The sequence below is a fragment of the Mustelus asterias genome, chromosome 4 (genome assembly GCF_964213995.1).
Source record: "Mustelus asterias chromosome 4, sMusAst1.hap1.1, whole genome shotgun sequence".
Taxonomy (NCBI): Eukaryota; Metazoa; Chordata; class Chondrichthyes; order Carcharhiniformes; family Triakidae; genus Mustelus; species Mustelus asterias.
The window spans coordinates 98,557,475-98,568,827 of NC_135804.1; positions in this window are offsets into that span (position 1 = coordinate 98,557,475).

Genomic DNA, 11,353 nt, shown 5'->3' on the forward strand with positions numbered 1-11,353 from the left:
AAATGTTGGGCTGGATTTAAGTTTAAGTTTATTTATTTGTGTCACAAGTAGGCTTACATTAACACTGCAATGAAGTTACAGTGAAAATCACCTAGTCGCCACACTCTGGCGCCTGTTTGGGTACACTGAGGGAGAATTTAACATGGCCAATGCACCTAACCAACATGTCTTTTGGACTATGAGAGGAAAACAGAGCACCCGGAGCAAACCCACACAGAATCAAGGAGAACCTGCAGATTCTGCGCAGACGGTGACTCAAGCCTGGAATCGAATCTAGGTCTCTGGCACTGTGAGGCAGCAGTGCGAACCACTGTGCCACCGAGGCGCTGGGCCGATTGTATGATTCCTCCTCATTGAATATAAGGTCGGGGGACTTATCCACTGCCTGCCCACCCACTACTACCCTCACCACTATTATACCAGCAGTGGGGATGATGTCAGGCAGCCCAAGCACCAGTGGTCAATTGAGACCCTTATGTAGACAATTAATGCTCACTTAAGGGCCTCATCCTGCTATCGTTGGGATTTCACCCACGCCAAGTGGTCAGCCTGGCAGTTTTCCACACATGGGCTGGTGGCATGCAGGGGGTATTCCTCCTTAACAGGCCTCCTGGCCCATTGGATGACCCCCAAAAGTTTTACCACCTCCTAAGTTGCCCTTGTTCCCATGGACCTCTCAAACCGCAGCCCCACTCACTCCCCCTCTTCACCTGCATCAGCAGCTTGGCATCCAATCAGCCATTAAATTGCTGCAGGGTATCCAATGTGCCGCTCAATGATCTCCCCAAACATTTTAAACAGGGGGAGTGGGGAGGAGGTCAGTAAATCCAAAGCCTCATATATTTCTGCCCATTAACTCTCTTTCTCGTTCCATAGATGTTGCGTGACCTGCGGAGGATTTGCTGTTTTTTATTTCCACTCATATTCTTCCTGGCGCTAACCAAGCACATCTCATTCACTTTCATTGTAGAGAATCACAATTTGTCAAGTCAACTCATCATATTTTGTAAAATTCTTGATCCAAACATAAAATATTCACTATGTTTCATTACTTATAATATTTAGCATTCACATAGAATAATCAAGCTGTGCCAAATTTCACACAGATTGCTGCGTGTTTGAAAGTTTGTGTGTAGTATTGATTTGTGGCGAGTATTCTTACCTTGTGTAAATTGAACTGAAGATTGAAATTTTAATTAGGCTGTGGGAGAATACCTTTGCCAAATTGGCTGTTTTACTCTACAGTTTATAACATATCCCAACAAACTGACAACATGTATAGCTCAATTCACCTTCAGGAATCCATTTCATTGACTTGATTGCTTCCCTAGTCTATATTACTGAAGTTTGTATTTAATGAGACATCGCAACCCACCTAGTTATCTGGAAGTGAAGTGAGGAGGACGTGGCAGCATTAACCCCAAAACTTCTTTATTACAGGGGTTTGAACTTGGAGACATGAGCTAAAGCTTGGAAAATTTTATTCGCATCGAGAGACAATGCACAACTGAGTTCTCCACAAACTCATTATTAAATCATCACAAGGGGTTTGATCAGAGTCATCACATTCCAGCATTCCCTTCTCACATCCTCCAGACTTCCAGCCAGCAGCTCCCACTTTAGGATGGACCATGTGACAATTTCCTTTGTTGCAGCAGCTCATTGAAGCCATCACAAAAGGTCTGGTCATGCTGGTTTTAGGCACTATCTAGGAATTGCCTCATTTCAAAATGACCCGGCATAACCTGTTATAAATCAAACTCTGGAATGCAAGGAGAAATATCTGACACAAGCCAGCTGTATTTCTGTTACTAAAATACAAGATGCTGCAGGAGCGGAGAAGAAAGAAACAAACCTGGTTCACCACAAGCCGCTTTCAAGAGTGAAAGTAAAGGGTCAATGTCAAGAAAAGAACAAAGGTAAAGATGAAGTCAATTGGAAGTTAGTGGTTAGATGGCACCAAACTTTAGTTGTCAAAAACTACAGATTGTATGAATAAGGAGAGTTTGAAAGGAGTAAGGGGTTTTCGCTTTCTTTGGCCTGAGAAAGAATATGCTTGAATGGAAGACCATGCAATGAGTTTTGATTCCATTACAACTTGCTCGACTTTCTGTGAAAGGATTCTTTCTCCAACATTCTGCCTGAGATAAAGAATTCACTGAACAGGTAACTAACTGAAAACACGAAACGCATGACCTGCACAGTGTTAAATCAACTTCATACATAGGCATGATAAACAGGCTTGTAGATGGCCCACATTCTGAATAGTGTATGGTTCTTTGCTGAGGTAATCTTGAAAGCTTTATCGTTTAATAAAGGCATGACTGAAGGTAAAAGACTTGCCATCAACGGTATAATAAAAATTGAAATAACATTGGCTTTTCCATGCAGTTTATAAAACAGATCGTCCTTCATCTCCTTCTAAGATCCACTGACTGAAAACTCCTACTCTTACCACTGAGCAGAATAAACAGCAGCAATAAGAGTCCAAGCAGGTATGAATCATTCACTGTTGCCTCTTCTTCCTTCACTCAATGTTACATGTATTAATGGAGGAGTTAACTCAAACTTCACCCTACCAGAACTCTTAGATAAGATCCACAAAGGTTTTGATGGGACCGAGGAAAATGACTCACCTTTATATAGCACCTTATCAGTACCTAACATTATAAATCCCTCTCTCTAGCAGCCCCTCAGAGCGGGGAGGATAATTGTCACAAAGCACAGCCCACAGCAAGAGCTTCCATGTGCAGCATATTAAAATTGGGAGGCTGTTGTGCTGCAGTTACCACACAGTTCTGGATGACCAGAAAACTCTCCCACTTTTACTACTTGTCTAGGTCTGTTGGAAGGATTTACAGGTTGATAATTAACCTGTTTGGCCACATTATGAATACAACTCCCATGGCCATTAAGTCCTGGGGTGAGACTCGAAGCCAGAGCTTCTGATTCAGAAGTAGGGATACTACCCACTATAGAACAAAGAACAAGAACAAACAACAATACAGCACAGGAACAGGCCCTTCGGCCCTCCAAGCCCGCGCCGCTCCCTGGTCCAAACTAGACCATTCTTTTGTATTCCTCCATTCCCACTCCATTCATGTGGCTATCTGGATAAGTCTTAAACGTTCCCAGTGTGTCCGCCTCCACCACCTTGCCCGGCAGTGCATTCCAGGCCCCCACCACCCTCTGCGTAAAATAGGTCCTTCTGATATCCATGTTAAACCTCCCTCCTCTCACCTTGAACCTATGACCCCTCGTGAACGTTACCACCGACCTGGGAAAAAGCTTCCCACCGTTCACCCTATCTATGCCTTTCATAATTTTATACACCTCTATTAGGTCACCCCTCATCCTCTGTCTTTCCAGTGAGAACAACCCCAGTTTACCCAATCTCTCCTCATAACTAAGCCCTTCCATACCAGCCAACATCCTGGTAAACCTCCTCTGCACACTCTCTAAAGCCTCCACGTCCTTCTGGTAGTGTGGCGACCAGAACTGGGTGCAGTATTCCAAATGCGGCCGAACCAACGTTCTATACAACTGCAACATCAGACCCCAACTTTTATACTCTATGCCCCGTCCTATAAAGGCAAGCATGCCATGTGCCTTATTCACTACCTTCTCCACCTGTGACGTCACCTTCAAGGATCTGTGGACTTGCACACCCAGGTCCCTCTGCGTATCTACGCCCTTTATGGTTCTGCCATTTATCGTATAGCTCCCCCCTTCACTATGCTGCATGACCTCTGATTCATCTCTTTCATGAGCAATAAATTATTTTTGAAGTGTAGTCAATGTTATGCACTTGGCACACTCCACTCTCTGCATTAACCTAATAATAGCATACTCTAATATTTATGTTATTCTCTAATTACTTTAACTCAACTCATCTCATTCCTGAAAGCAACCCCTTCTCCCTTGATTTCATTTTCAGTAAACACCCAACCATTCAGTTTTTTTTCCTGGACTCTACACTAACTGATATGATCATCTATCCTCATGCACAGCCCCAGTTATTTTCAAAACCATTACCATCAACCTCAATCTTCAAAAAAAACACTATGGTACCTTTCCAAAACATGGTCTCCTGTCAGACTTGTGCCCATTTCTCCTGCAACTCCTTATTTGAATCCATCAATCAGGCTTTCACTCCTGCTTTGATGCTGAAATGCCTCAATCCAAAATCATGAATGGTATTCTCTGTGGCAGTGACCATGATTGTTCTTTGTCATTCTTCAGCCCTCTGCCAAATCATACCATCCTACTCTGTTGTCTCTCCTTCGTTTGTCCAAATTTCAGGACTCACCCTATTTGTTTTCCTGATTCTTCTTCTTGCGTTCTCTGTCCGAGGGCAGGTCTGACCCATAGGGCCACAACATCCACCATAGTGATGGTAAGGAGACAGGTCCTGAGGCCACCCCAGCCTGAATGAGGATTGAACCACTGGCATCAATCTGATCCACGTTGGCCATCCTCCAGCTTAACCAATCAACCCCCCCACTCCCCCCACCCCCTGCCCAAGGTGTCAGAGTTGCAGCAGCAACAGATACATCCATATGCATGTTGTAGTTTGAAGAAATGGATAGTGATGGTAGAGACTCCATTTTCTTTCCACCACATCTCTCTCGCTCTTTTAACCTTTCCACACTCTGAAAAACCCAGCTCCCTCGTGCTGTGAGGCAGCAATGCTAACCACAACCCCACCATGTCACCCCATGGCTGACCAGGAATCTGAAAGAAATACAAATTGATCCTCAATCTGTTTGGGTACATTATCAATGCACCTTCCTTGGCCATGAAGTCCTGAAGTGGGACTTGAGCCCAAAGCTTCTGGCTCAGAAACAATCTTCTCCACGAGAGCTAGGTTGTGGTTCCATTATTGCCTGCTTCATAATTGTCAAAGATCTTTACTAAAGGCTTCTTTTACAATCCCCATACCTCCTCATCAGAAATTTCTGATCCATTTGTCTAAATGCTGCTCTTTAGTAGCATCATCTCCAGATGTGAATTGCAGTTCACATGTACGCTGTACCTGCTGCAATTGTTGCCATACCTCTGTGCTGTCAAACTAATTGTCCAATTAGTGAGTGGATGGGAGGGCACAATTTGGCATTGGGGCCTCAGAGGTGGGTAGAAGGGTAGAACTTGACGTGGGAAGGCTTGAGGGAATGGATGGAAAGACAGAACTTGGCATGTGGGCATGAGGGAGTAGGTGGGGCTGTAACTTGACAGAGTGGGCATGAGAGGGACCTGTTGAACTTCCTTTTAAAAGTTGCCCTCATTTACACTAGGGTTCAGGACTCCTGTAAGGTGCCATGAAATAGGACTCTAAAAACATGGCTCGTTGAACGTTGTGAGGAGTAGAAGATACCAATCCCTGCAATGGAGTCGGCCAGGTCGGGAGTGGTGGATGTGGGCTCCTGACAGGAAGCAGCCCACATCCCTTAAAGTCTTTCCCAAAAATCAGACATCCTAGGAATGGGGTCAGGAATCCCGGAATTGGACTGCCCACCATTTTTAAAGGACTCTGGAGTCAACTGGGCTGCGTGACAATCAAGTCCCTAGAGTTAGTGCTGTATAGCAGACTAATCCAGACAATTCTGTTTGGATCAGCTCCTAAAGAATGTCAACCTGAAGATAAATTTGCTGACATCTGTTCTTACCCATTCTAGATCATAATTTTATTTACATAATTCACATCAAAATATGAGAATTAATTTTCCTCCCTCTCCGGCAAAGCTCTCAAAATATTGCATTTCCCTTATTGAAGAAGTTCCCCAATGGGTTTGCGTTGCCCTCTCATGGCAAATGCAGGCCAAACTCGGGGCTTGGAATACACGTCCAGAATTGGGGTCAGAGAAACAGGAGTCCAGAGTGACAACTCCCTATCAGCTAACAAGAATTTGCATAATGAAAGCAAGCGACCCTATGGTTTGGCTGTTGAAAATCTGCTTAGTTAGCAGATGCTTCGGCCGAAGACCAGGTAATTCCTTTGAACCAACAATGGGGGAGAAAAGAGCCCAATCTCTTGAAACATTTGTGAATTATTTATGATTCCATGGTAATACAGGTACAAAAATCACAGCTGAATTAATCTATTAGGAAATAGTTACTGAATTCAGGAAACGTAGTGAAGGACATGCTCCTGTTTATATCGTAAGAAGTCTAACAACACCAGGTTAAAGTCCAACAGGTTTATTTGGTTACCAAATAAACCTGTTAGACTTTAACCTGGTGTTGTTAGACTTCTTACTGTGTTTACCCCAGTCCAACGCCGGCATCTCCACATCCTGTTTATATCAACAGGGATGAAATGGAAATGGTCGAGGGCATCAAGTTTCTAGGTGTTCAGATCACCGACAACTTGTCCTGGTCCCTCTAGGCTGACGCTGTAGTTAAGAAAGCCCACCGACGCCTCTACTTTCTCAGGAACGTAAGGAAATTCAGGATGTCTACTACAACTCTCACCAATTTTTACAGATGGACCATAGAAAGCATCCTTTCCGGATGTATCACAGCTTGGTATGGCTTCTGCTCTGACCAAGACTGCAAAAAACTACAGAGGGTTGTGAACATAGCCAGTCAATCACGCAAACCAGCCTTCCATCCATTGATTCCATCTACATTTCCCGCTGCCTCGGGAAAGCAGCCAGCATAGTCAAGGATCCCACGCACCCCGAACATACTATTTCCCACCTTCTTCAGTCAGGAAAAAGATGCAAAAGTCTGAGAACACATGCCAACCGAGTCAAGAACAGCTTCTTCCCTGCTGCCATCACTTTTCATAGAAACCCTACAGTGCAGAAAGAGGCCATTCGGCCCATCGAGTCTGCACCGACCACAATCCCACCCAGGCCCGACCCCCATATCCCTACATATTTTACCCGCTAATCCCTCTAACCTACACATCTCAGGACACTAAGGGACAATTTTTAGCATGGCCAATCAACCTAACCCACACATCTTTGGACTGTGGGAGGAAACCGGAGCACCCGGAGGAAACCCACGCAGACACGAGGAGAATGTGCAAACTCCATACAGACAGTGACCCGAGCCGGGAATCGAACCCAGGTCCCTGGAGCTGTGAAGCAGCAGTGCTAACCACTGTGCCACCGTGCCACCATTTTGAATGGACTTATCATACATTAAGCTGATCTTTTTCTACACCCTATCTGTAACTGCAACGCTATATTCTGCACCCTATCTTTTCTTTCTCTCCTATGTACTCTCTGAACGCTATGCTTTGTCTGTAAAGCGTGCAAGAAACAAAACTCTTCATTGTATCCCAATACATGCGACAATAATAACTCAAATCAAATCTATTGTGCTAGTTTTCAACTTTTGAATATGTTAAAGTATAGGATTGGATGAAGATATTTAAAGACACAGAAACATTTTTAAAGACTGGCACCAGTAACTCAGTGCAGTAGTGGCCAGCACAAGGCTGCACGATTTCAGCCTCAGCACCTTAAGGTAAAGGAATCATCATTGTATAAAGATATATTAGCCTTGAAATCACTGTTTGTAATGTCAGTGTCCCAATGCCTCACATTTCCAAAACTCCTTTGTCTGGGATTTTAACATTGACATTATCTTTACCTGGTCAGAGGGCTTCCAGTAACATAATGGATGAAGGAATCTTCTAATCCAACATCACAAAACGTCATTTACAGGCAATGATCACATTATCATTTCAATTTGTTTTTTATGATACATTAATAGTATTAGTGTCAAAAGCCTGTCCAAACTGTATAATTACACACTTAACAACCTTGTTATTTTTCTGACGAAGGGTCATCCAGACTCGTAATGTTGGCTCTATTCTCTCTCATGCGGTCAGATCTGCTGAGATTTTCCAGCATTTCCTGTTTTTGCTATTTTCGCCTTTTGAATTTGCACCAATACAATGTGTGTGAGGAATGAGAGCGGAACTCATGATTACAATTAGAAATCAGGTGAGAAAACTGTTAACAAGAGGATTAGGATCCAATGAATATTCAGTCTATAAAATAAAATTTACTCTGGGGCCAATTGCAAGGCTGGAATCCTGAAGGCTGGATATTTTAAATAGAATACTGGGGGTGGGTTACAATTAATTCAAGAGGTTCAGGTGATTTATGAAAAGAATATTTAGTGGAACTGTGGACTGGGATCTAATTGAGTGTGGCAAATAGTTTATGCATAGCAGAGTGGATGGGATACATAGAGTAATTGGATGTATAGTGAAGGAGTTTGGATAGTTTGTATGTAGAATAATTGATTACCCAAGAGTAAATTGCAGGCAAAAAAAACCAGCTAGGGAATTTGTGCATATTTATGTGTTTCATCTGCATCACAGATTGGATGCTATCTAAGCAACTTGGATGGATTATGTCTGAAATAATAGATTCCCAGGAGTGAGTTTACAGAATCTTTAGATATATGAGAATGTTTATAGTTGTTTTAAGTGTGTAGTGTTTGCTTTGCGGTTAATACCTGCAGGTGAAAGTTTCTCGAATCTGACAAAATTGTTTTAAAATTTCTTAAATATCTGGAAAAATTTCCAATATTACTTTGGCGGTGAGCCTCACCTCCTGACAATATATTTCAGAAATTTCCACACATACTGACCACAACTTTCCAACTATTATTGGAAATAACATTTGTGCAAGCCCCTCTTTGCAATGTAGATTGCCAGCCGTTAAGGCTTCTAAGTCCGGGAACGCAGAGTACAGTTTTGAATTGGGCTTATTTTAAAACTCGGATTCATCAAATAACTTAAAGCACAAACTGAGCAAGCAAATTAATTGAAGATTATGATGATAACTGCATGCTGTAAATCTGAAATGCTAGGCTGTCAACCTATATATATTATATATGTGTGTGTATATATATATGTATACACACACACAATGAAAAAGTGAGTTAATAAGTGAAGGCGTTTCATTAGAATTGGTGTCGGGTGTGGAGCCTGAACTTGAAATTTGAAACCATAAGATGGTGCTGGGCCTTCTGTATATTTCCAGCTTTCTACTGTTACATAGAAACATAGAAAATAGGTGCAGGAGTAGGCCATTTGGCCCTTCGAGCCTGCACCGCCATTCAATATTTTAATATGTTTGTTTCTTTCCAGGTGGTTAGGTAGAATCTGATTTGATTTACAATTAAGGAATTATTGCAAACACCCTGAAACTCATAAGTCAATTTATTATTGCTCTTTCGCATAGCTAAAATTTCATCATGCAATAGTTTAATTATTTAATTCAATCCTATTAAAACATGAAATACAGAAATCTTTCTTTACCTCAGACTAGGAGACCAAAAGTGCACATAATAGTCACCAAAGCCCTGTATAACTGCAGCAAGACATCCTTACTCCTATACTCAAATCCTCTTGCTATGTAGGCCAGCATGCCAGTAGCTTTCCTCACTACCTACTGTACCTGCATGCCAACCTTCAGCGACTGTTTCAACATGACACCAAGGTCACATTGCACTTCCCCTTTTCCTAAACTGCCACCATTCAGATATTAATCTTCCTTCCTGTTTTTGCCACCAAAGTGGATAACCTCACATTTATCCACATTACATCGTATTTGCCAAGTATTTGCCCACTCAGCCAGTCTGTCTAAGTCAGCCCACAGCCTCTTAGCATCCCCCTCACAGCTCATAGTGCCACCCAGCTTAGTGTCACCTGCAAATTAAGAGATATTCCACTCAATTCCAAATCATTAATGTATATAATGAATAGCTGGGGTCCTAGCAGTAACCCACTAGACACTGCCTGCCACTCTGAAAAGGACCCGTTTATTCCCACTCTCTGCTTCCTGTCTGCCAACCAGTTCTCTGTCCATGTCAATACATTACCCCCAATACCAGGAGCTTTAATTGTGCTCACTAACCTCTTGTGTGGGATCTTGTCAAAAGCCTTTTGAAAGTCCAGATACAGAACATCCACTGGTTCATCCTTGTCCACTCTACTGGTCACATCCTCAAAAAATTCCAGAAGATTTCTCAAGCACGATTTCCCTTTAGTGAATCCATGCTGGCTTGGACTGATCCTGTTGGTGTTTTCCAAATGCTCTGTTATTACATCCTTAATAATTGACTCCAGCATTTTCCCCACCACCGATGTCAGGCTAACTGCTTCTATAATTACCTATTTTCTCTCTCTCTCCTTTTTTAAAAAGTGGGGTTACACCAGCTACCCTCCAATCCATTAGAATTCTTTCAGAGTCTATAGAATGCTGGAAAATTATCACTAATATTACTACACACATGAAAGTTTGGGGGAAAGAGAACAAAGGTGTAATGGAAAATTTTGAGATGGAAGAGCTCTAAGAAAATGTGTTGGCCATAACATTTCTAAATTTAATATGTTGTTTTCCTTTGTGTTAATCTGTTTAGTCCCCAAACTTCTGTGAAACTATACTTTTTAAATGAAAAATATTAGTGTCAGTAGGCATTTTATTTTGAACCATGTGGTATTGTGAAACATTATGTTGGTAATTTCAAAATCAATAGTTTTAGTGTAACCCAACAATTTCAGGTTAATTTGGATTATTGGATACCAGCTAGATTAGTCAAATAACAAGCTTTAATTATGAGACAATTAAAGAATAAACAATTAATCAATAGATGCATTAGAAAGGTTGCTAAAATAAAATATATCACAAATTTATAATGTTTTATAATTACACATGATTAACACTTGATTTTAAGTACACTAGTCACAAATCATGAGAATTGTAATATGGTATCTCCCCTGCCACTCTGGAAAGATAAGATGGAACTCAATTTTTATGGCAATGAATGAATGGGCTTTATTCGGGCTGTCTCAATTATAAATCAGTAGACAGTTAAGTTAACCAGTTATTGTTTGACACTTAGGCTAACCCAAGACAAGTAATATAGTTGAAAAGAAGGCATTGTCTTAAGGTTAAGACAGCATGCATAATTGGCTAAAACCAATGGGTTTTTCTAATTAATGACAAATTATAGGCCAATTAGCTATTTCCAACAATTTGGCTAAGGTAGGCTTACCTTACAACATGTTTTAGTTCAAAAATAAAGTTTTTGAGCAGCCATGTTGTTAACATGTTATCCACATTTTGGGACTTACCACTTCACCTCTCAGCCTGAGGAGAGTTGTGAGAAGTCTGTTCAATTGTTAAAGTCAAGCTTTCTCCTCTTGCTGTTAATGACAGTTAATTACTGTTAATTGATTTTTATCTTTCTGACTTGTTACCTTTTTACCTTTAAATGATTAACAAACCTTTTGAATTCAACATTTTAATATGTTTGTTTCTTTCCAGGTGGTTAGATAGAATCTGATTTGATTTACAATTATGGAATTATTGCAAACAACCTG